The 24,503-nt window shown below is 47.6% G+C and overlaps 1 long non-coding RNA gene across 1 annotated transcript in view; it reads left to right on the forward strand.

The window, feature by feature from the left end:
* The first annotated feature begins 237 nt into the window (after positions 1-237).
* Positions 238-24,503, forward strand: part of LOC138302201 (uncharacterized) — a 103,066-nt gene continuing 78,800 nt past the window's right edge. The window contains exon 1 of the long non-coding RNA XR_011205336.1: positions 238-320. This is a non-coding gene — a long non-coding RNA (uncharacterized lncRNA). The remainder of the gene's footprint in view (positions 321-24,503) is intronic.

The raw sequence follows: 24,503 nt of genomic DNA on the forward strand, positions 1-24,503 counted from the left end.
AAACCTGTCAAAGAAAACAATAATAAACTACGTTTATTATTGTTTTCTTTGAAAGGGGCGGGCCACAGGGGTGACAAGCACTGAGGGGGAGCGCTCAGACCGCCCCCTTCACAGGGCATGTGTGTTTGGCCGGCCGTCTCAGGTTGCTGGGCTGGAGGGAGCGTGCACAGGCTCCTAGTCTGCCTGGGAGCACCCTGGCTGGGCGCTCCCAGTCAATCCTGATGCTGCTTTGAGCAGCGTCAGGATTGGCACAGGGTAGGCTGGGAGCCTGTGCCTGCAGAGGCAGAGGAGCGTCGAGAGACAGAGGAGTGGCGGAGGAGGTAAGTGTTTTTTAAAAATAAAATTTAATGTTTATTCCCTCCCTCCTCCTCCCCCCCATGCCTACCCGCAAGCCGCTACTGCAAGCTTTGCAGCGTAAATACACCAGGTCGCCTTGGGCTGCATGATAATTATGACTTTAGTATTGCATTGTCCTTGTGACACTATGTGTGTCGCATGGGCAACTTTTTGCTATGCTAAATCGGGCCCTGTGTGCGTACACTCTGCTAAGTATAGGCAATCAGGGATCTATCTAAGTCAGTGATATTCAAGAGGTGTGAGTCTAAAGTTTCCCAACACCACCGTTGTGGACCCAGCTAAAAAAAGAAAGATAGAGTGATGAGTGTCCTTGGAGGCTGTCTCCTCTAGCTTGTCGACTTCAGCTGCAGTGAGAGGCAGTTGTGTATCTGGTACAGTGGTCTGCCTACAACCTGCATATCACATATTCGTCTGCCAGTAAGATATCTTGATGAATTAATACAGCTGCTCCACAAATATGTGTACTTGTGTGAGTTTCTCTTTTAATCTTCTCAATTTTATTTTATTTTATATAACTTATTTTAAGTTGCATCATCTCCAAAGGGCACCAAAGCATGTTGCAAAAAGCATTTTTATGTTAGAAGGAGAACCTCAAATTTGGAATGAGTTACCTAGGAAAGTGTTGTGAGATTGAGGCCCTAATGAAATCCATTTACAAAAAAGCAGACTATGATGAGGAGGTAAGGAGTAAAATAAATGATACTGCAACATTACTAAAATGTACAACGTACAGACAGTTTTTGCGTCACACATTTTCATTCACAGTAGTGCTGTACAGGGGAACCACTGATATTGCACCCTCCACCCCACACTATTTCCCGTAGCCTAAAATATATGTCAACATGGAGTCGAAGAGGGAAGACAGTAAATCTCCTCCTGTGAAAGTAATCCTTCCTAAAGGTGGAGATTCACTTCTTTTTGCAGTACTCATACATTCCCAGGAGAATTTTTGTGAATCTGCACTCGGTGAAGGTTTCCATTCATACTAATTGGAATGCAATGTGAAATCTCCTCTGGGCTCCTAATTCCCTGTGTAGGGAATTCTAAATTCCATAGAGTTATAGAGAGAAGTGGAGTTTGCTGTTTAAGCACACACTTTTTAGTATCGAGCCTGCGAGTGCATGCGGTAGCGCATGCGTCTCGCTTGTGCGACACTGTTGTGTTCAGGAAAGGGCTTGGAGCCCGCCTGTCACTCACTATTTGTTGGTTTGCATGGCACTCTTCTTTACAGCCTCGTAATTCGTCAAGGCATGTATGTCATCATTTCCGTTCCTCTGTGTGGAGCAGGGATCAAGCACTAATTGATTTCAACTCAATTAGGGCTTGTCAACTGCTACCGATGTGATCAAGGTACTATTTTGTTCTAACTTCCAGTGCCTGGCAAACAGAAGGCTTGAAACTGTCAATAACGTGCCCAGAAGGGCAACCAACATGTCAACGTTTTATTTTTTAAAGCTAACTTGATTTTATTTTGTTAAGATGTCCTTTTTCAGTTTCCACTATTTTTTTTTGTTTTTGGTCATGGGCGTTGTTGTCAAAAGATGACAACTAACCTGTTACAGCCTTGTTGCAGACTGTAATATACTGAACTGAAAATAATTATTTGCTAACATGCTAACTTGCATAGGTATAGACACACTGAACGTTACTGCGATCAATAAATGATGCCCAATATGACAAAAAAATGTGTTGTCTACTGAAAAACATCTCTTACTATTGCACCCATAAATCTATAATATCCACAATATCCACAAAGGTCTCAGGAGACATTCTCTGTTCCAAAGCCAGCATGGGCTGCGCTCCGTCATGCTGGGCATTACCGAAACTTTATTAGACCAAGCAGCCATTTGTCCCACGTTATTGTGTGTGTTCTGTCTCGTCATGAGGTGAAGAGTTGAACTCAGGCATGGAGTTTTTGCCTGGGCTTTGGAACAGGCCAATATTAAACTCTTGAGACAATGCAGATTCTTACCCTTCAGAACAGGGGATTTTGGACTCGTCCAGTGCAAGAGGTAGCTTTCGGGGAGCATTAATTGGCAGAGATATTACAGGAAGCCATGTTAGGTCCCTCTCGGACGGCAAATGGGAATAGAAAAGAGTGAGAAGGTGACTTAGCCTGGATGTCCTTTCAGGTACTTATAGATACTTTATTCATAGTTGCATGGGGAGGCATAGTACGAAATGAGGCACCTCCAGTGTCCATGTTCAAGCTGTGCGAATAATCTTTTTCCTGAGGTGATGCATGCTAGTAAAATCAAATGGTGGGTAATGTTTATATAGCATGAGCACTCCTAGCCTCTATGTGAGACTGTGGCTTCTGGAGGAAGTGCTGGTTACTTATTTCATACCACATCGGTGGAGTATCTATGAATTTAATTAAAGCTAATGTTAGTATTTTAAAGGACAATGCTAGCTGCTTCCAGGTGTTGCTATTCTAAAGTACATTTAGCCCTATCGCTTTGTTCAGAGCAAAATCAGGCTTCCCAATATATGGTGTTGAAGGTGGAGATTGCTGAATTGGCGATTTTTTCTCAAATAGCACCGCTACAGTTTGTGTATGAATTTGCTTGTTACCTGTTACCATGATGCCATGGCAAGAGTAACTCTGGTAGTTTTGGGGACGTGGCTTGCTTTTTTTGTTGAGCCCGCACGCGCTTTGACCTGTTGTAAGTATTGTGGGCTTTTAACCACATCCACCTCCCTCCCATCACTTTCACTCGTTTGTGGGCTTGCATTTCTTTTGGCTCTCCCCATCGTGCTCCATAGCTTTCCCAAAAATACTTATAATTGACAGATGCTTTACTAAAAAATACAGAAATATGCAACGCGGCTCTCCTGGCACAGTGGGAGAGCTGATACTACAATATTCACTGCACTGGGGAAAAGTCGCCCCATAATGCTTTGCAAGCACTGTTTTTCAAAACATTCTTGCCTATATCTCAGCCTGTGGTGGTCCTAGGACAATGGCACCACCACCAAAACGTTCAGCACAACACACCTTTTCTGTTTAGGTCATCTCTGGGTTCCCACACTAGGTTACTGGGGACCTCTAAATAATAACCCCTCCCACCACTCAGTCCCTTTTTAAGCTCTCTTATGGCTGGAATTTTTGTTTTATAGCTGGGAGTAGATTATGTTTCAAGGGCCTTAGTATTGCAATATGCCGGATTGGTCTGAAAATGTGTAAGGTACTATGGGCCAGATGTAGCAATATCCAAATTTGCGATTCGGAAATTGCGAGTCGGTGCGACTCGCTATTTCCAAATCGCAAATTCGGATGCAGGACGGTGTCTCAGACCCACCTCATTTGTATTAATGAGATGGGTCGCATTTTGCGACCCCATAGCGATTCCCTGCACTCACAGGGATGGTGGCCTGCTGGAGACAGCAGATCTCCATGTCTGTGACTGCTTTTTAAATAAAGCAGCTTTTTTTTTTTGTATTGCAGCCCGTTTTCCTTAAAGGAAAACGAGTTGCAATACAAAAAAAATAACAAAACCATTTGGTTTTGTTTTTTCAGAGTAGGCAGTGGTCCATTGGACCACTGCCTGCTCTGAAAAAACATTTTTGGCAACATTCACAAAGGGGAAGTGTGACACTGGTGGTAACTACGAATTCGCAGTCACATAGCAATTTAGCATCGCGGTGCGAGTCGCAAAAAGAAAGGGGACACCCCTTCCTATTTGCGAGTCGCATTCACATTTTGCGGGTCGGTACCGACTCGCAAAATGTGAATGAGCATCGCGAAGCGCATTTTGCACGGCCCAAACTGCGATTTTTGCAGTTTGCACCATGCAAAATGCTACCTACATCGGGCCTTATGTTCTCTAGGGGCTAAATATATTGTTATACTATTTTACAAAACATTTTTGCTCATAACTCAGCCTGCAACGCATTCAAAACGCCTCGGCCCGCCTCATCCTCGACATACCCCGCAGCAGCCACATCTCTGCACACCTGAGACACCTGCACTGGCTCCCAGTCAGCAAAAGGATCACCTTCCGACTTCTCACCCACGCACACAAAGCCCTCCACGACAAGGGACCGGAATACCTCAACAGACGCCTCAGCTTCTACGTCCCCACCCGCCTCCTCCGCTCCTCTGGCCTCGCACTCGCTGCTGTCCCTCGCATCCGCCGCTCCACGGCGGGTGGGAGATCTTTCTCCTTCCTGGCGGCCAAGACCTGGAACTCCCTCCCCACCAGCCTCAGGACCACCCAGGACCACTCCGCTTTCCGGAGACTCCTAAAGACCTGGCTGTTCGAGCAGCGATAACCCCTCCTTTTTCCCCTAGCGCCTTGAGACCCGCACGGGTGAGTAGCGCGCTTTATAAATGTTAATGATTTGTGTGGTCCTAGGACAATGGATCCAGCTTCAAAACATTAAACACAACCTGCTCTTTTTCTGTCTTGATCATCTCTGGGTCCCCACACTATGTTAGTGGAGACCCCAAAATAATAATCCCTCCCTCCATTAAGTGTCTTTCTAATCTCTCTCATGGCTGTCTCTTTTGTTTAACAAGTGAGAGTAGTTTGTGGTTTAGCGGTCTGGTTGGTAATATCATTGTAGTAGGCCTGCTATTCTTGAAAATGTGTAATGCACTAAGTACTCTAGGGGCTAAATATATGGCTGCACTGTAATACTTTCAGTCATTTTCTTTTCATGTGGTTATGCCCTCTTGGGGCTAACTATATTATAACATGACCATGTTTCTTACAAATACTATTTTCATGGTAGTGCCCTGTAGGAGTTGTTCTGAGCATTACAGTCTAATGCCAAACGTTTATTTCTGCTAAAGGTTTTTACTGGGTTTATGTGATAATTGTATATGTTTATTAATCTCTCCTTATTGCGATTATGACCATGATTCAGTCCAAAGTTAACTTCCTTATTACACTATGGGCCTGATTACAACTTTGGAGGAGGTGTTAATCCGTCCCAAAAGTGACAGTAAAGTGACGGATATACCACCAGCCATATTACGAGTCCATTATATCCTATGGAACTCGTAATACGGCTGGTGGTATATCCGTCACTTTACCGTCACTTTTGGGACAGATTAACACCTCCTCCAAAGTTGTAATCAGGCCCTATGACTGTTTGAACACTCTTGATATGTTTGGGTGACCCTTGTAGTTCATTTCTCTCGTCACTCCTCCGTGGCTATCTTGTTTTGGGAATTGTGTTAGCCAGCCAGCAACTCTGATGGTGGGGTGGTGAAAGTGGTATTCTATTGGAAAAAGCATGGCAGATTTAAATAAGGATGTTAAATGGCAACATTTTCATTTTTGGCTGCAGATAGAGAAAGAAGGTAAATGGAAGTGCTTTAGTTATATGCAGGGCCACTGAAATTATGTGGCAGGAAAAGACCAAATTATGAGGCAGGGCTGACCAGTTTAGATGGCAAGAAAAGTCCAGTTATGAATTTACAACTCCAATAGCTGATTGAGAAAGCCCTTCGCTTACTCCTTCACCATACCTGAGAATAACAGGTTTTCCTTTCCGTCATGAACCGAAAATACATTTTCATCCTTCAAGTGGAGTACATTTCTGACCATTTCCAGGGTGGGAATTTGGTGGATCAGAGTGTGGGAATGCCCACAAACTCAAAAGTTTGCGGACATTTACAAACATGTGAAGCTAATAAGGCCTCAGACAACCCACTTCCCTCCCTTTGTTTGAGATTTACTACACTTTTGGTGGAAAAGTCGAAAGTAGTAAAACTATATGTGTGGTAGGAAACCTTTGGTGAATTTTTGGCAGGTGTAAATAGCGGTGTTTTGTGCCTTAAATGTTTTGCCAGAAAATGCATTCATGAACTGGGCCCTTCCAAGTATCTGAGTAAAAAATAGACAAGAGAAAACAATTTTGCTTGGTAAATTTGAAATGCACAGTTTAAAATGTAAAACATGCCTAGTTATTAGCTGGGTACAGAGCCATCACTAATGAGTGGCTGTTAATGACACAATTTGTTTTCCATGCCCAGTTGTTCGTGGGAGGGTTGGGGTATTTTGAAAAGGAACACTTCATTATCCAGGGGGCAGGCTTCTTCCCAGTGAGGGCTGCAATTTCAGTGAGACCCGATGCAGACACAGCCTCAACCCGAATTGGGGGCACTGGGTCAACTATTGCCTTAGAATGCATTTATTAGGGAGGTGAGACACCCCACACACCCACCTGTAGACACGCCCCTACACCACACCTGAAGACACGCCCCTGTAGGCAATAAATAACTTGTGGACAGCCGGTGGTATTAATGGCGTTTCAACATAATAGTATTTACGGGTCATCATCAGGAGAGGAAGTTCAGTGCAAGGAAAGCATATAGTATGGCCTGGGAGTCAATAATCAGAAAAATGACAGGGTCGAGATGGTGAAATGAGTCCCTACATCCTGAAATGCATCTTGCATCTACGAAAAGCAACTGGGAGAAGAAGGCGTTTATGACTTAGAATTCCAATAATGCAATAATGGTTTATCTTTGCCTTGGTGTAGGAGATTGTCAAGAATGGGGATTGGCACTGCGACTGTGACTGTCAGTGTCTGTTTCAGTGTCTCCACTTGAGTAGAATACATGGTACTGAGCATTTATACAGTGCTAACAATTATGATGTGGATCATAAATCTGCAAGCTTTCCTAGCACAAATAAATTATACAATACAACCTACATTATTTTACCTTACCACAAGGAAGATATCTGTGGTCATACTCTGTCCCCAACCTAATCCCTAATCCTGTGATAACCCTACATTTTTCCCTATGGTCCTCATCTTACAACAGCTCTTTAAAAGTGCATGCAGTAAAAAAAAGAAAAAAAAAGTAGATGGAGCATCTCCCAATGGTGAGTACCATTGACCCCGCTTCAGACTTCAACAGACATCCCTTGTGGCCATCAAAGTTTCATTTTCCTTCCTGGTATGCTGTAGCACTATACTCCATCCTAAAGGTACTGGGACATCTGTGCTGTTCCACAGCTTCCCTTTTGAATAGTTTGCGGGCCGGTCACCCAGCCACAGAGATGGAAGCCCCACGGGTCTTGTGGCGGTACCATCAGGAGGTTCAGGGGTAGAGGAGGAGTCATAGGGGATCTTTATTAGTGAGATCGGTTCTTGGCCTGATCTATTGCTGTCAGCCCCTTATTTTGCTTACTGCTTCTAGATGTTACCTGTCTCTGCAGTCTTAGTGGGTTGCCCTATATCAGTCTAGGTGTGGACACTTTTCCATCTCTCACACCTGCTTTCAATTCCATATGGCCTCTATCCTGTATCCTGGATAGTAAGGTCCCATTAGAATATGCCTCTTGGATGGTCCCATTTCCTTACTGTGGTCTACTGGCACCCCGATGTAATGTCCAGGGAAACGGTGAAGTAAGGGGGATGGAGCAGTGAGCAGAGACAACATTTGTTTTGGGCAAGAAAAAACAGCATACCACACAGTTGAAATATCACTTTTGTAATTATTGGAAGAGTCTTAATTCTTTAAAAAGCAACAAGTGAACAAAGTATCTGGTATGCGTCAAAATTACACGCACGGAGACCACAGAGGAGGGTATGCGAGGAAAAATAAGGCTGTGCATTGGATTTCCGGGCACACTCAGACGATGCATCGATTGCTTCCCACACAGCAAGGACTTTGCATTGAATTCCAATGCGCAAGCTTGAACCCCCTTTGCGATGCGGGGTCTTTTGATGCTCAGGGACGATGCGTGGAAATCCTGGGTGTGCAGAATGAAGTCATGGGTGCTGCGTGGATCCAGTGGGCAATGCGTCGGAGTTTCTGCTGCACTTCAGGTGCTGCGTCGATTCCTCCTGAAGAAAGGCAGGCTGTACCGTTCTGGCTTGGCGATGCACCGATCCAGTGGGCTGTGCGTCAAAGTTTCCGGTCGCAATGCTGGCGCTGCGTCGATGTCCAATCGGGGAGCTGGGCTGCGTCGTTCCAGTCTGACAATGCAGTGATTCTTTCACCGCTAGGCAGGCTGTGCGTCTATTCCGGCAGGCTGTGCATCGATTTTCACCACACAAGGAGTTCCTTGCAGAGATGAAGTCTTTTTGGCCCTGAGACTTCAGAAAACAGGAGGCAAGCTCAATCCAAGCCCTTGGCGAGCACTTCTCAGCAGAGTCAGAGGCCAGCAAGGCAGCAGGGCAACAGCAAGGCAGCAGTTCTTCACAGCAAAGCAGTGCAGGTGAGTCCTTTGGGCAGCCAGGAAACTCCTCTTGGCATGTTGCAAGGTCTGGTTCAGAGTATCTGTCCCAGGAAGTGTCTGAGTTGGTAGGGTCAGGGACCCAGTTTATATACACAAAAGTAGCTTTGAAGTGGGGAAGACTTTATAGAGTGGTTTTGAAGTGCACAAGATTCCCTTTTATTAAAACCCTGTCTGCCAGGGCCCCAGTGGGGGGTTTGAAAGTCCATTGTGTGAGGGAAGGCCACTGTCCTTTCAAATGTAAGTGTCAGGCCTCCACCCTTCCAGCCCAGGAAGACCCATTCAGTATGTATATGCGTGCAGGTGTGGCTGAGCATCCTGGGTTTGTGGTTGTCTGGGTGAAATGCACAGGGAGCTGTCAACTAGCCCAGCCCAGGCGTTGATTGGAGACAGGCTGTAAGGCACAGAGGGATTTTAAGTGCAGAGAAATGCTCACTTTCGAAAAGTAGCATTTTGAAAATAGTAATATAAAATCCAACTTCACCAGTCAGCAGGATTTTGTATTACCATTCTGGCCATACTAAATATGACCTGTATATCCCTTTCTGATCAGAACCTGCCTCTCAAACACTATAACATGGTAGCCCTAATGTTAGCCTATGAAAGGAGCAGGCCTCACAACAGTGGAAAAAGAATATAGGACTTTTCCACTACCAGTGGAACAGGTATATGCCCTGCATTTTACCTACATAGCACCCTGCCCTGTGGGTTATCCAAGGCCTATCTTAGGGTTGACATATGTAGAAAAAGGGTAGTTTCAGGCTTGGCAAGTACTTTTAAATGCCAAGTCGAAGTGGCAGTGAAACTGCACACACAAGCCTTGCAATGGCAGGCCTGAGACATGGTTAAGGGGCTACTTATGTGGGTGGCACAATTAGTGCTGCAGGCCCACTAGTAACATTTAATTTTCCAGCCCTGGGTAAATGCAGTTCACTTTACTAGGGACTTACAAGTAAATTAAATATGCCAATAGGGTATGACCTATGTCACCATGTTTTAAGGGATAGAGCATATGCACTTTAGCACTGGTTAGCAGTGGTAATGTGCACAGAGTCCTAAAACCAGCAAAAACAGTGTCAAAAAGTGGACGGATGCAGGCAAAAAGTTGGGGGTGACCACCCTAAGGCTGTCAGGTCTAACAGTAGGGGACACATTGAGGACTGTAAACCTTGTCATTAATAGCCTGGAGTGAAACATTCACCCTAATACCCGGTCCGTGTCCATTGCATTCAATTGAATATGTTTTCAGTAGATTGTTTTAACATTCAAATTGAAACATTTCCAAAACTGGTCCTCCGGCAGCCAATTCTTACCAAATGTGTAGGACATGCGTGAACCACGTGATTCACCCAATCTAGATACCTTGCATAGACGTGTATGTGGTGCAGATATCTACAAAATCCGGCAGTGATGGACCAAGGGCAGACTGCCCCGATAATAAACATTTGCTTTAGTGATTTTGCAATATTGTATCGACCACCCACTATATTTTCAGGTGTGCATTTCCTATTCTTAACTGGGAAAAGTTAGGAGCAGTAACATATACTGTATAATATTTATTCTTCTTCTGTCATTAAAAGGTGAACACGCCTCCAAAACTGGAAAATTAGGGAAAGTACTAGTGTTGTGTACTTGATGGCATTTCTCAAACCTATTGGCATCACTGCTCACATCTCAACAACTGTCTACTGTTCTCCATTGAGGAAGTTCCCTTTTGTGTTTACACAGTTACCCCACTTCCTACTTGAGAACAGACAGCTTTTAATAACAATGTCAGGTCATGCTGACATTTACCAAAGAGTGTGTTTACACATTTCACTGCACCTTACCATTGAGTCAACCGAAGATTTGCAAATTAATAACAGTGCTGTGTGCCCAACACTGTGACCCAGGCAGTCCTGGGCAACCAACCAAAACTTGAACGGTTGACAGAGGACTGTACCCAACCTGTGGTGTGAATTTCAACGTCTACACAATGCCGGCTCGAGCGGCCTGCCCCAGACCAGTGACCGAGCCAGACCACAACTGGGGAAAGCAGTAAATCAAATTCTATCCAGTCCCTTCTGGTATGTGCTAAAACTCTTGAATCACCTCAAACAACCATTCCCCACTGACCCTTGGCACAACAGTTCGACCAATCAATAAATAGACTTTATGAAACAGTAAAACACACCAACCACCAGAACTAAACAAACCTACACCGCTTATACTCCTAACACGACGGTGGGCGAATGGGAAAAAGATGTGGCACCAGCCGCAATCTGCCGCTAGCGTACTCCAATCCAAATGAGGGGCTAGCAGCTGGAATAAAGAGGCTAAACTGTCTGCCAAGTGGGTCTTTTAACCCCTTCGCTGCCAGGCATTTTCCCCCTCAGGTGCAGGCCTTTTTTGGGCTATTTGGGGCATTTCGCACTTAGGTCCTCATAACTTTTTGCCAACATAAGCTGCCCACACCAAATGTGCATCCTTTGTTTCCCAACATACTAGGGATTCTAAAGGTTCCCAGAGTTTGTGGGTTCTCCTGGAGCAGACCAAGAAATTAGCCAAAACACAGTTACAATTTCGTTTTTTATAAAAACAAAATGTGAATAAGGGCTGTTTTTTCCCCTGAAAATGGCATCAACAAATGGTTTGTGGTGCTAAAATCACCATCTTCCCAGCTTTCAGGAACAGGCAGACTTGAATCAGAAAACCACATTTTACACAACAATTTTTGCCATTTTCCTGGGAAACACCCAATTTGTACTATATTTTGTGCTTTTAGCCTCCTTCCAGTTAGTGACAGAAATGGGTGTGAAACTAATGCTGGGCCCCAGAAAGCTAAACATTTCTAAAAAGTAGACACAATTCTGAAATTCAGCAAGGGGTCATTTGTGTAGATCCTACAAGGTTTTCCTACAGAAAATAACAGCTGAAATAAAAAAATATTGAAATTGAGGTGAAAAAAACAGCCATTTTTCTCCACGTTTTACTCTGTAACTTTTTCCTGCAATGTCAGGTTTTTTAAAGAAATACACTGTTACGTCTGCTGGACTCCTCTGAATGCGGGGATATATAGGGCTTGTAGGTTCATCAAGAACCCTAGGTACCCAGAGCCAATAAAGGAGCTGCACTTTGCAATGGGTTTTCATTCCATACTGGGTATGCAACAATTCATTTTGTGAAATATAAAGAGTGAAAAATAGGTATCAGGAAACCTTTGTATTTCCAAGATGGTCACAAGATAAGGTGTTAAGAAGGAGTGGTTTTTTGCACATCTCTGATTTCCGGGATCCCCATATTAGCATGAATTACTGTGCAGTTCTCAAATAAACGTATTTTTTACAGTGTCTTACATTTGGAAGGAAACAATGTTGAGAAAGACAAGGGGCAATAACATGTGTTCCCCCATATCTCCCGATAAGAAAGGTACCTCACTTGTGTGAGTAGGCCTAGTGCCTGCAACAGGAAACGCAACATGGACACATCATATTTTTACATTGAAATCTGACGTGTTTTATGCAAAGTGGATTTTGGCCTCTAGCTCAGCCGGCACCTAGGGAAACCTACCAAACCTGTGCATTTTTTAAAACAAAACACCTAGGGAAATCCAGGATGGGGTGACTTGTGGGGCTCTCACCAGGCTCTGCTACCCAGAATCCTTTGCCAATCTCAAAATTTGGCCAAGAAAACACTCTTTCCTTACATTTCAGTGACAGAAAGTTCTGGAACCTGAAAGGAGCCACAAATTTCCTTCCGCTCAGCATTTCCCCAAGTCTCCAGATACAAATGGTACCTCACTTGTATGGGTAGGCCTAGTGCCCGCGATAGGAAATTACCCAAAACGCAACGTGGACACATCACATTCTCCCAAAGAAAACAGAGATGTTTATTGCAAACTGCTTAGCTGTAGATTTTGGCCTCTAGCTCAGTCGGCACCAAGGGAGCCACAAATTTCCTTCCACCCAGGGTTCCCCCAAATCTCCCGATAAAAATGGTACCTCACTTGTATGGGTAGGCCTAGTGCCCATGACAGGAAATGCCCCAAAATACAACGTGGACACATCACATTTTCCCAAAGAAAACAGAGCTGTTTTTTGCAAAGTGCTGAGATGTGGATTTTGGCATCTAGCTCAGCCGGGACTTGGGGAAAGCTATCAAACCTCTGCATTTTTTTTAACTAGACACGTAGGGGAATCCAAGATGGGGGTGATTTGTGGGGCTATCACCAGGTTCTGTTACCCAGAATCCTTTGCAAACCTTAAAATTTGGCCAAAAAAACACTTTTTCCTCATGTGACAGAAAGTTCTGGAACCTGAGAGGAGCCACAAATTTCCTTCCACCCAGCGTTCCCCCAAGTCTCACATGTTCCCAAAGAAAACAGCTGTTTTTTGCAAACTGCCTAGCTGTGGATTTTGGCCTCTAACTCAGCTGGCACCTAGGGAAACCTACCAAACCTGGCAGCGTCATAACACTTTTTGTTTATCCCACTCCCCCTCATCGTTCAGTTTTGCCCATTCCTTATTACTGTCCTTCACGCTGTCCGTGTTTCTCACCCCACCCACCATTAAATAAGAAAAAATCTCTATGATGGAGCCAGCACTGGCGGTGTCATAGCACTTTTTAAAACAACTTTTAGCCTGCAGCCACGCTGCTCTATGCCATAGCCAAAAGACATTGGCAAAGCCAATTGTGCTTGCATAGGTGAGGCTGCTGTGCAACATGGATAACAGAAAAGAGTGCTATAATGCAGTCAATGCTTGCCATGTCATAGTGCTTTTTAGGTCGAGCATAGCAGTGCGCAAGCCCTGCTTTTCCGACGTGTTATCTATTTGGGCTTCTAAACTCGCACATCAATATCGCTCGTTCATGGGTTTGCCCTTCAAAAATCCTTTCTTATCATTGGTAAATGCTTTACATTTGTCCCTCCTTGGGTCAGTTTGATTACCGCCTTGGACAACGACCCTGTTACTTACGTTTGACTGTGAACAAACTTCTTTTTTAGGTCAAGTGTAAGAGTACAACCTGTTGTATACTTTTAGGTATACTTCTCTGGGCTTCCAGCTATTTCATTTGTTAGTTTCAGTGTCCTTTAAAAATACTTCCTTGCGAGTGGTCAGTCATACCTCTTTGTTCCTCCTTCTTGTGTGTGGGAGCAGGGACCAACTACTGTATAATTACACTTTGTCCTGTTTATCTGGTCTGTAGGGGACTTTTTTAACTTTATTTCCTGCTGATATTCAGGGAAGCTTCCCTTTTTATTTGCTGTAAATTCTTCCTCTGAGCTTAGGTGTAAACAAGGCTATAAACCAGGCTGTTATCTTGGCTACAATTGGTGCTTGTGGACACACTGCATCCTCTTTCAGCTACCTGGCTCCTGCCCTTTCTGTGCTTGGATTTGTTTTACCAACTGTGCCTGCCTGTGTGCTGAGAGCAGGGGCGGAGGACCACTTGTATTTACTTATAGCCTAGGCACCCAGTTCTACGAGGGCTCCTCAATCCTTGGAGACAGTGCCCACTTCTGATCCATACTGGGATCCAACTCACAGCTCCATCAGTGCACCTCAAGTCACACACTCTAAGTCCTCAGCCGTGCCAGTGCCTGTTACCCCACACACTCTGTCTGCCAGAGCACCCCAGTTGTTACAGTCAGTACACTCTGCTGCTCCAGTACAGAGACCTTGGGCGCAGCTCCATCAGTGCACTGCAGTTCACACACTCAAAGCCCTCAGCCGTGCCAGTGCCAGGAACCCCACATTCGCTGTCTGCCAGAACACCTCAGTTCTTGCAGTCAGTACACTCTGTTGCCCCAGTACTGGGACCTAGGGTGCAGCTCCATCCATGCCCTGCAGTTCACACACTCCAATCCCCCAGCCGTGCCAGTGCCAGCAACCCCACACATGCTATCTGCCAGAGCACCCCAGTTCTTGCAGCCAGTACACTCTGTTGCTCCAGTACTGGGACCTCTGGTGCAGCTCCATCTGTGTACCACAGTTCACACACTCCTAGCCCTCAGCTGTGCCAGCAACCTCACACACAGTGTCTGCCAGGGCACCTCAGTTCTTTCAGTCAGTTCACTCTGTTGCTCCAGTACTCGGACCTCAGGTGCAGCTCCATCCATGCACTACAGTTCACATACTCCAAGCCCTCAGCTGTGCCAGTGCCAGTAACCCCACACACGCTGTCTGCCAGGGCTGCTCAGTTCTTGCAGTCAGTACACTCTGCTGCCCCATTACTAGGACCTTGGGCGAAGCTCCATCCGTGCACCACAGTTCACTTACTCCAAGCCCTCAGCCTGGCAGAAACCCCACACATGCTTTCTGCCAGAGCACCTCAGTTCTTGCAGTCAGTACACTCTGCTGCTCCAGTACTGGGACCTCGGGTGTAGCTCCATCCGTGCACTGCAGATCACACACTCACAGTTCAGAAACTCCAGGCCTTCAGCCGTGCCAGTGCCAGCAACCCCACACAGGCTGTCTGCCAGAGCACCTCAGTTCTTGCAGTCAGTACTCTCTGCTGCTCCATTACTGGGACCTCCGACCCAGCTCCATCTGTGCACCGCAGTTCACACACTCCAAGCCCTCAGCTGTGCCAGTGCCAGCAACCCCACACACAGTGTCTGCCAGGGCACCTCAGCTCTTGCAGTTGCGCCCGAGACTGGGATCTCGGGCGCAGATCCATCCGTGCACTGCAGTTCACTCACTCCAAGCTCTCAGCCGTGCCAGTGCCAGCAACTCCACACACACTGTCTGCCAGGGCACCTCAGCTCTTGCAGCTGCGCCTGAGACTGGGATCTCGGGCGCAGCTCCATCCGTGCACTGCAGTTCACTCACTCCAAGCGCTCAGCTGTGCCAGTGCCAGCAACTCCACACATGCCGTCTGCAGGGTAACTCATTTCTTGCATTCAGTACACTCTGCTGCTCCAGTACTGGGACCTTGGGCGCAGCTCTATCCTTACACCACAGTTTACTCACTCAAAGCCCTCGGCCGTGCCAGAAACCCCACACATGCTATCTGGCAGAGCACCTCAGTTCTTGCAGAAAATACACTCTGCTGCTCCAGTACTGGGGCCTTAGGCACAGCTCCATCAGTTTACTGCAGTTGACACACTCCAAGCCCTCAGCCATGCCAGTGCCAGAAACCCCACACACAATTTCTGCCAGAGCACCTCAGTTATTTCAGTCAGTACACTCTGCTGCTCCAGTACTGGTACCTCGTGCACAACTCCATCCGTTACCTAAGTTCACACACTCCAAGCCCCTCAGCCATGCTCTTGCCAGAGCCCCACACACACCATCTGCCAGAGCACCTCAGATCTTACAGTCAATACACTCAGCTGTTCCAATACTGGGACCTCAGGCGGAGCTCCATGAGTGCAGCTCAATTCACACACTCCAAGCCCTCAGCCATGCCAGAACCACACACACACTGTCTGCCTAATCAGCTCAGTTCTTACAGTCAGTACACTCTGCTGTTCCAGTACTACGACCTTGGGCGCAGCTCCACCAGTGCACCTCTGTTCTACCCCGGCGAGGTCACTTCCTTTCCTTTACTGGGACCCCCCTCACATACAGTTCCATTACAGCAGCTGAATTCTAATATTCAGTCCCACTGCCAAGCCAATACTGGACCCAAAAGACAGCTCAGCCAGTGACCTCAAGTCTAACATGCAATGATACTGTTGATGGGAACCACCACAGCTCCGTCAGAATCCATCAATTATAACATTCAGTGCACATTTCATCTCAGTACTGAGGCTCACACACACTCCATTCAGGACTCCTCTCCTCTGTGGCTCAGAGGCAATGCCACTCCCATACTGGGCCACATTCGTAGCTTCACCAGGGCACCTCCAGGCTAACACTCGTCAACACTGGCATGCCAATACTAGGTTCCACACATTGCTCCAATAACATACCTCACTTCTGACCTTGTGTGTCCATTACTATTCCAGTACTGCAGCCCACACACAACTTTGTCAGTGCACCTTAGCCCTAAACTGCAGCACACCATTATTTGAATACCAAGAATTAAACGGTGCTCCGTTTCTCATTCCTCACCTGCTGCCTTTCTGTTATTCCATCACTGGGCATAGACAGCTCTGTCTATGCCCACAATCCTGATTTGAAGCACTACAATATTGTTGCATTGGGGTTCACATAGAACTCTACTACTGCACCTCCAGCTGTTCTGCAGTGCACCCCTGCTGTTCCACACTCTGACTTCTGTTTGAAGGCGTGGGGGGGGCAATTAAATCTATTCCTATCTGCCATCTTTATTTGGGAGAGTGTGTTTCACCTATCTCACTCCATTCTTTCCTTTACTCTGTTTACTCTCAATGTTTTCTTTCTCCCCACTTTTCTCTTTCCAGCTCTTGAAATCCAGACGTTAATAGTTTCACTCTTTCTTTCAGCTGTTTATTTCTACTCCTCTCCCCTTTTTTATTTCCCTCTTCCTCTTGATACCTCCTCTTTTAAACTCGCAAAAACTTGGTTATATCTTTCCTTGCTTCGTTCCTCTCTTTTTGTCTTCATCAGGCGTTCATGCTTTCACTATTTTTTCTCTTCCCGTCATTCTTTCTTTGCCTTTTTTATTTGCTCTTTCTTTTGGCTCGGTATTTGTCCTTTCACTTTTTTTTTTGTTCTTTGTTCTTTCCTTTCTCTGGTGTTTTTCTTATCCTTCAATTTACGTTTTACCATAAATCCCTTTTTTTCCCCTATGTTTGTGGAAGCCACAAGTTACTTGTTGGAACTCGAAGTGTCAAAGTGGTTTTCCCAACCTATGTGTCAGTACGTATATGCCTTGGTTCTTTTGCTGCTGGTTTATCTCACCATCTTTCTTTTTTTCTCTACTGTTCATTTTTCTCTTTCTTTTCAAACTTCTTTCATTATTTTATCCTCATTATGTATTGTTCGTTAACTTCCTTCCCTTTTTTACTTCTGTTTGCTCTATTTCTTCTCTTAGTTGAGTTTTAATTTCCTCGTTCTTTCTTTCCCTTCTTTCTTTTATTTATTTGTGACCCCTTAATCTTTCTTCCTTTTGTCTGTTATATTCCTTTTGTTTCTCTTTTTTCTGACCCATCTCCTGAGACCTAGTTATCAAAGGAGCAAGAGGTGCAGTGGCCGTATGGACCTCACTCAACTCTAATTACTGTTGTATTTTCCTACCGAACATGAGGTCAACCATTTTCCTTTCTTACTCCAGGGCCCATGGCACGGTTACTAGGTCACTTGTCCTCTCCATCTTTACTCCAGACTCCCTCTTTCCCTTTACCCTCCAATCCGTCCCAAATGATATTTTTGTTATGGTGTTTTGAGCTTTGCACTCTTTATATAGCGCAAACTTGCGCACATTAGACGACAGCTATATCTTTTCCATGAAAGCCAGAGGTGCACATTTTTAAGGCATAGAGATTATGGCCCTCATTCCGACCCTGGCGGTCCATGACCGCCAGGGCCGGTGTCGGAGGAAGCACCGCCAACAGGCTGGCGGTGCTTCGGGGGCTATTCTGACCACGGCGTTACCGCCACGGTCAGAAAACGGGAACCGGCGGTTTCCCGCCGGTTTCCCGCAGCCCCAGGGAATCCTCCATGGTGGCGCTGCTTGGGATTCCGACCCCTTTACCGCCAGCCTGTTCCTGGCAGTTTAAACCGCCAGGAAGAGGCTGGCGGTAACGGGTGTCGTGGGGCCCCTGGGGGCCCCTGCAGTGCCCATGCCACTGGCATGGGCACTGCAGGGGCCCCCTAACAGGGCCCCACACAGATTTTCAGTGTCTGCATTGCAGACACTGAAAATCGCGACGGGTGCCACTGCACCCGTCGCACGCCTTCAACTCCGCCGGCTCAATTCGGAGCCGGCTTCATCGTTGAAGGCGCTTTCCCGCTGGGCCGGCGGGCGGCCTCCTGGTGGTCACCCGCCGGCCCAGCGGGAAAGCCAGAATGTGCACCGCGGTCATTTGACCGCGGTGCGGACATTCGGCGGCTCCCGCCGGCCCTGCGGTTACCGCGGCCGGCGGGAGTCGGAATGACCCCCTATGTGATTAGTTTAGAATCACATGTTGTTGTTGCGAGGCCGGATTCACACCTGCTTCCCGGTTCCAAAGCATTCAGCTCTAGCCTTTGTATATCCTCTGTGTGAGCGCACATCTCCCTTCACACCGCACACAACTAAGAATTACTTACACACTTCCGGTTATTGAGACAAATGATTGTGTGTGAAATGCCGAGCAAGAGTGAAACTGGACCCACATCTCAGTTTACACCGCCCATGAGTCGTTTATTGCCCGATAAAGCACACACCAGCCGCTCTTTTTTCAAGCCTTTCTGAACAAGAAGCAGAGGAACAAACATGAAACCTTATTATAGTTGGTTGTGCGTTCAAAAAGAGAAGTCCTAGAGTGTGACGTGGAAACTGAGCGGAGAAACGGCTAAGGAGACCTTCTTTTCACTGGGAGCTTTGGGTGGGAGAATTCACTTGCATCTTTTTTCAAAACCTTGGAAGGAGCAATGCTAAAATGCAAATTAAAATGTATTTGGGACTATCTACTGCTAGGAGGAAGCTTGACCTTCTGCCACTCTATTAATGGCATGGGCAATCAAACCAGCTCCTTTCCTTGAAGGGCACACAGATTTGTAAAGCAACGGTGGTTCCCTTCAATGGATACTTGGTATATATAGGCATCTTCTGAAACTGATCTTTTTCTGCACACTTTTTATTATTTAGCCATTTAAAGTAACACTTTCAGTAAGAGAATCTTTCCATCCTATTTTTTAGGGTTGAGCACAATGCGCTCTGTCCCTGTTGTAATCTCTCTGTGGGCTTTTAACCACATCCATGTCACGCCCTTCAGTTTGGTTAGTTCGTGGGCTTGCCTTTTAAAATTAACTTGATTTAATTAGTAAAAGACAGGCATATGTCATGCTTTTTCCGGTGTTTAGCCCGCCTCAAGTGCACCAGCCAACTACTGAAAACATATGAGGATCCATGTTTTCCGTATGGTTTCTGCACTATTTTTTCTCTTTATTTCGTAGGCAGCACGATCTCGCTGGGCAGTAGTAGAGTGCTTTGCATGACATCGATCCTGTTACATCGATATTTGCACTTTTGCCTGTTATATGGATAATTGCACTTTTGCTGATACATTTTACTGCGAGCAAACTTCTGTTTCCTTTTGTGTGTTTGCTTTGCGCTCCTGGCGGTCATCGGCTCGCTTATGTGAAACCGTTTTACTTTCTGATGGATACAACTACCTGTGGATTCCTCACCTAATGAATACTCCCATGGCGCCAGCATTCGACGGAAATCTTCTTACTAGTCTCTGCACGTCGACGAGGACGTCACTCTAGCCCACGCGACGCCGTCTGACGTCATACAGGCAATAAGAGGTCCTCGCTGACGTGCCGATGTCAGTTCCCTTTTTTCCGTGCATTCGAAACGGTTATCTTCGAGGGAGCTACTGTTACCTTCGTGGTTACAGTGTATTGTCTGCTGCGTAGTCTTCTCTGCGGTAATAATGTCTCAGAGGAAGTCGGGTTTCAAGCCCTGTCGAGAGTGTGGGGGCAAGATGTCAGTTACAGATCCTCACTCCGACTGTCTATGGTGTTTGAGCTCCGACCACGACGTCTCGACTTGCGATTCATGTCAACACATGAATCCGAAGGCCCTCAAAGAGCGTGAGGCCAAGTTATTCATGGCAAAGTCAAAGAAGAAGGAAAAACATCATAAGAAGTCTTCTTCGCCAAGGTCTCACCGGCGTCATCGAGACTCCCGGCGCCGTAGAGACTCACGACGTCATTCCAGCAAGGAGTCTCGTTCGAGGTCACCTACGGCTCGGCGTCGGAGGACTTGGGAGGTCAGCCCCACGGTCACGCCGCATCCATCGACGCCGTTGCCCTCTCCGGCGTCACCGACTTCGCCTGGTCAGGCGTCGGTGATTGAGGTGGTGCAGCCTCTTGTGTTTTCTCCGGCGTCGCAGACGTCGAGGCCGGCGTCGGGGTCGCCTTCGATCCAGGCACCCCAGTATCCGGCTTTTCCCACTCCTGGAGCCGAAAGTACCGCGTTTCTTAATGCGATGTATACCATCTTTCAGCAGATGGCTCCAGGAGCTGCTCCGGCTGGTCCTTCGGGGCCCTTGGCCTTTTCGTTGGGTGATCCTGCGCCTCTTCGGCCGGCACCCTTTATACCCTTTCTCCCTTTTGGGAATGTGGGCTCGGTGCCGGTGCCGGCGTCGGTGGCCGCTCCGGTGGCTTCGGATGTTTCGGCCCCGGAGGTTGCCCTTCCGTCGAAGTCAGGATTTTGCCCTGTGACTCCGGTTGGTCCATCGGCTCCAAGACCTCGTCCTCCGGCTCCTACCTCGGCGCCGAAGCTGCCTGTGGCGCCGGACGCGGCGTCAGATGCTTCTGGAGATCGGCGCCGTTCTTCGACGTCGGCGGAGGCCATGTCGACTCCGCGTATCGAGGAGAGACTTCATTCGAGGAGGCGTGCTCTCCGTCTTTTAGAAGAGCAGGAGTACCAGCGAGTCTTAGAGGAGGGAGAGATTGAGGACTCTGGAGACGGACTACATGGTCTGGATACAGCCAGTGGGCTGGACACTTCCCCTGAGTGGGACCTTTCATCTCCAGGGGAATATACGGAGGAGGCTGCTTCCTTTCATGCTGTGGTGAGGAAGGCAGCGAGCTTTTTGGACCTTCCTTTGCCGGTGGCAGAGGCGAAGCAGAATTTGCTGACAGAGGTATTGCATCCGGCCTCTGCTGCAGCTGAGCCTCTCTTGCCATTTAATGAGGCTTTGCTGGATCCGGTGTTGGAGGTGTGGAAGAAGCCGGTGTCTTCCTCGGCCGTTCATAGGGCTGTGGCCAGGAGGTATCGAGCTGCACCATCTGACCCTGGCTTTCTCTCTAGACACCCTACGCCGGAGAGCTTGGTGGTGCAAGCCTCCTGTTCCTCAAAGTCAGCGCCTGGTTCCTTCCCGTCGGTGCCTGGAGACAGAGACTCCAAGAAACTGGATGCGCAGTCCAAGAAAATATTTTCGTCATGCAGTTTGGCGTTGAAGGCCACCAACGCAACGTGCATTCTGGGGAGGTACATCCATGCTCTGATGGATGATATTTCGTCTTCATTTACGGAGCTCCCCCAGGGTCTCTTGGATGTGGTCTCGGACGCCCAGGCTGCCGCGACCCAGATTATCCAGTCTGGGCTGGATACGACCGACTCGGTGGCCAGGGCGATGGGCACGGCTGTGGTGGCAAGAAGACAGGCCTGGCTCCGAAACTCAGGGTTTTCTGCGGATGTGCAGTCGACCCTGCTGGACCTCCCGTTTGATGGGGACAGACTGTTTGGAGCCAAGGCAGATTCGGCCTTGGAACGATTTAAGGAGAGCAGAGCCACAGCCAAATCGTTAGGACTGCAAGCTCCTTCTTCCTCTGCCTCTTCTAGATTTTTCAGGAGGTTTCGGGGATTTGGGCGTGGTTCTTCTTCCTCTTCCTTTCGGGGGAGGTTCCAGCAACCCGCCTCTTCCCTTCCCTATAGGTCATTTAGAGGGAGGGGGAGGGGTGGGGCCCGTACCAGAGGAGCCTCTCAACAGCACTCTGCCTCTTCCTCGTCCTCTGGAGGGGTGCAGCAGGGGAAGCAGCCTTAGGCTTCCACCGTTTCCCACTCACTCCTCTCCTGTAGGGGGAAGATTACGGCATTTTCTCCACAAGTGGAAGTCTATCACAACGGACACTTGGGTTCTCGGCATTGTGGGGAAAGGCTACGCCCTTCCCTTTCGGGAGTTCCCGCCCCTCATCCCGCCCCGCCCATCTTATTGTTCAGAAGAACACCTCCTGTTGCTAGAACAGGAGGTTCAAGTCCTCCTTTCAAAGGGCGCAGTAGAGTTGGTCCCAGAGCAGGAAAAGGGTCGAGGTTGTTACTCAAGATACTTCCTGATTCCCAAAAAGGATGGTCAGTTGAGACCAATCCTGGATCTGAGGATCTTGAATTGGTTCCTCAAACAGGAAAAGTTCAAGATGCTGACCCTAGCACAGGTGCTTTTGGCGTTGAACAAGGAAGATTGGATGGTGTCTGTCGACTTGCAGGATGCTTACTTTCATATCCCGATACTCAAGTCGCACAGGAAGTATCTCCGGTTTGTGGTAGGGTCGCAGCACTATCAGTTTGCGATCCTCCCGTTTGGTCTTACTTCGGCACCTCGAGTCTTCACAAAGGTGATGTCAGTTGTTGCGGCGGAGCTCAGAAGGAAGGGGATAGCAGTATTCCCTTACTTGGACGACTGGTTGATCAAAGCCAAGTCCCCGGAGCTTGTGTCGCATCATCTGCAGTCAACAACCCAGTTGTTGTTCGACCTGGGCTTTTCGGTGAACGTGCCCAAATCTCACCTGGAGCCCTCTCAGCGCCTCCTGTTCATAGGGGCAGTACTGGATACAACATTGAGTCGAGCCTTTCCTCCGCCTCAGCGGATTCAAGATATTCAGGAATTGGTTCCAATGTTTCGAAATGGAGCGGTAGTTCCAGTCCTCAAGGTCCTTCGTCTGCTCGGTCTGTTCGCCTCCTGCATTCTGTTGGTCACGCATGCTCGCTGGCACATGAGGGCTCTTCAGTGGTGCCTCCGAAGGCAGTGGTCTCAACACAAGGGAGATTTAGAAGGTACTGTCAAGATCTCCAGAGATGCTGCTGTGGAATTGAAGTGGTGGATTGCGGGCAACAATCTTTCACAGGGAAAGCCGTTCGCGCAGTCGCCACCAGTGGCCACGGTCATAACGGATGCTTCCACCCTAGGATGGGGAGCTCATCTGGGGGATCTGGAGATCAAAGGGCTTTGGTCTCCAGAGGAACAGGTGTTTCATATCAATCTGTTGGAGTTACGGGCTGTACGTCTGGCTCTCAAGGCCTTCCTCCCATCCCTTCGTGGTCAGTCGGTACAGGTCCTGACGGACAATACTACCACGATGTGGTACATAAACAAACAGGGAGGAGTAGGGTCGTACCTTCTCTGCAGAGAAGCTCTTCGGCTATGGTCCTGGGCAAAGGACCATCAGATTTGCTTGGTGGCAAATCATCTGGCCGGGGTCTTGAATGTACGTGCGGACAGTCTCAGTCGCCAATTCTCGGCAGACCACGAGTGGCGTCTCCATCCAGATCAGGTCTGTCTAGTCTTCCAGATATGGGGGTTTCCTCGGATAGATCTGTTTGCCACTCTAGAGAACGCGCATTGCCCGTTATTCTGCAGCCTCCAGTATCCGATGCAGGGAGCGTTGGGGGACGCGTTTCAGATAACCTGGTGCGACCAGTTGCTTTACGCGTTTCCCCCCATACCCTTGATTCCTCGAGTGTTGAGGCAAATTCGCCAAGACCGTGCCCAAGTCATCTTAATAGCTCCGGATTGGCCAAGGAGGGTATGGTACTCCGACCTTCTCCAACTCTCACTGTGCCCTCCGCTCCGTCTCCCTCTCAGGGCAGTCCTCCTCTCGCAGTCGCAGGGGCAGGTTTTACACCCCAACCTCCAGAGTCTGCACCTACATGCTTGGAGATTGAACGGGGCAACCTGAGTTCCTTCTCTCTCCCGCCTGATGTAGTGGATGTTATCTTAGCGGCCAGGCGACACTCCACTAAATCTATCTACGCTAATAGGTGGTCTAAATTTGTTATGTGGTGTGGAGAGAGACAGATTGATCCCTTACATGCTCATCTGTCACATGTTTTGTCTTTTGCACTGTCTCTAGCGCAGAAAGGTTGTGCCGTGGCTACCATTAAGGGTTATTTGTCGGCCTTGTCAGCCTTCATTTGTCTTCCAGACCAACCATCGTTATTTAAATCCCCTATTGTTCTCAGATTCTTGAAAGGTCTTCTGAATCAATATCCTCCAAAACCATTCGTTATGCCTCAATGGGATTTGTCCTTGGTCCTGACTTTCCTTATGGGGTCCCCTTTTGAGCCTATGCATTCTTGCCCCTTAAGGTATTTGGTTATTAA

This window comes from Pleurodeles waltl, chromosome 6 (genome assembly GCF_031143425.1).
Source record: "Pleurodeles waltl isolate 20211129_DDA chromosome 6, aPleWal1.hap1.20221129, whole genome shotgun sequence".
NCBI lineage: Eukaryota > Metazoa > Chordata > Amphibia > Caudata > Salamandridae > Pleurodeles > Pleurodeles waltl.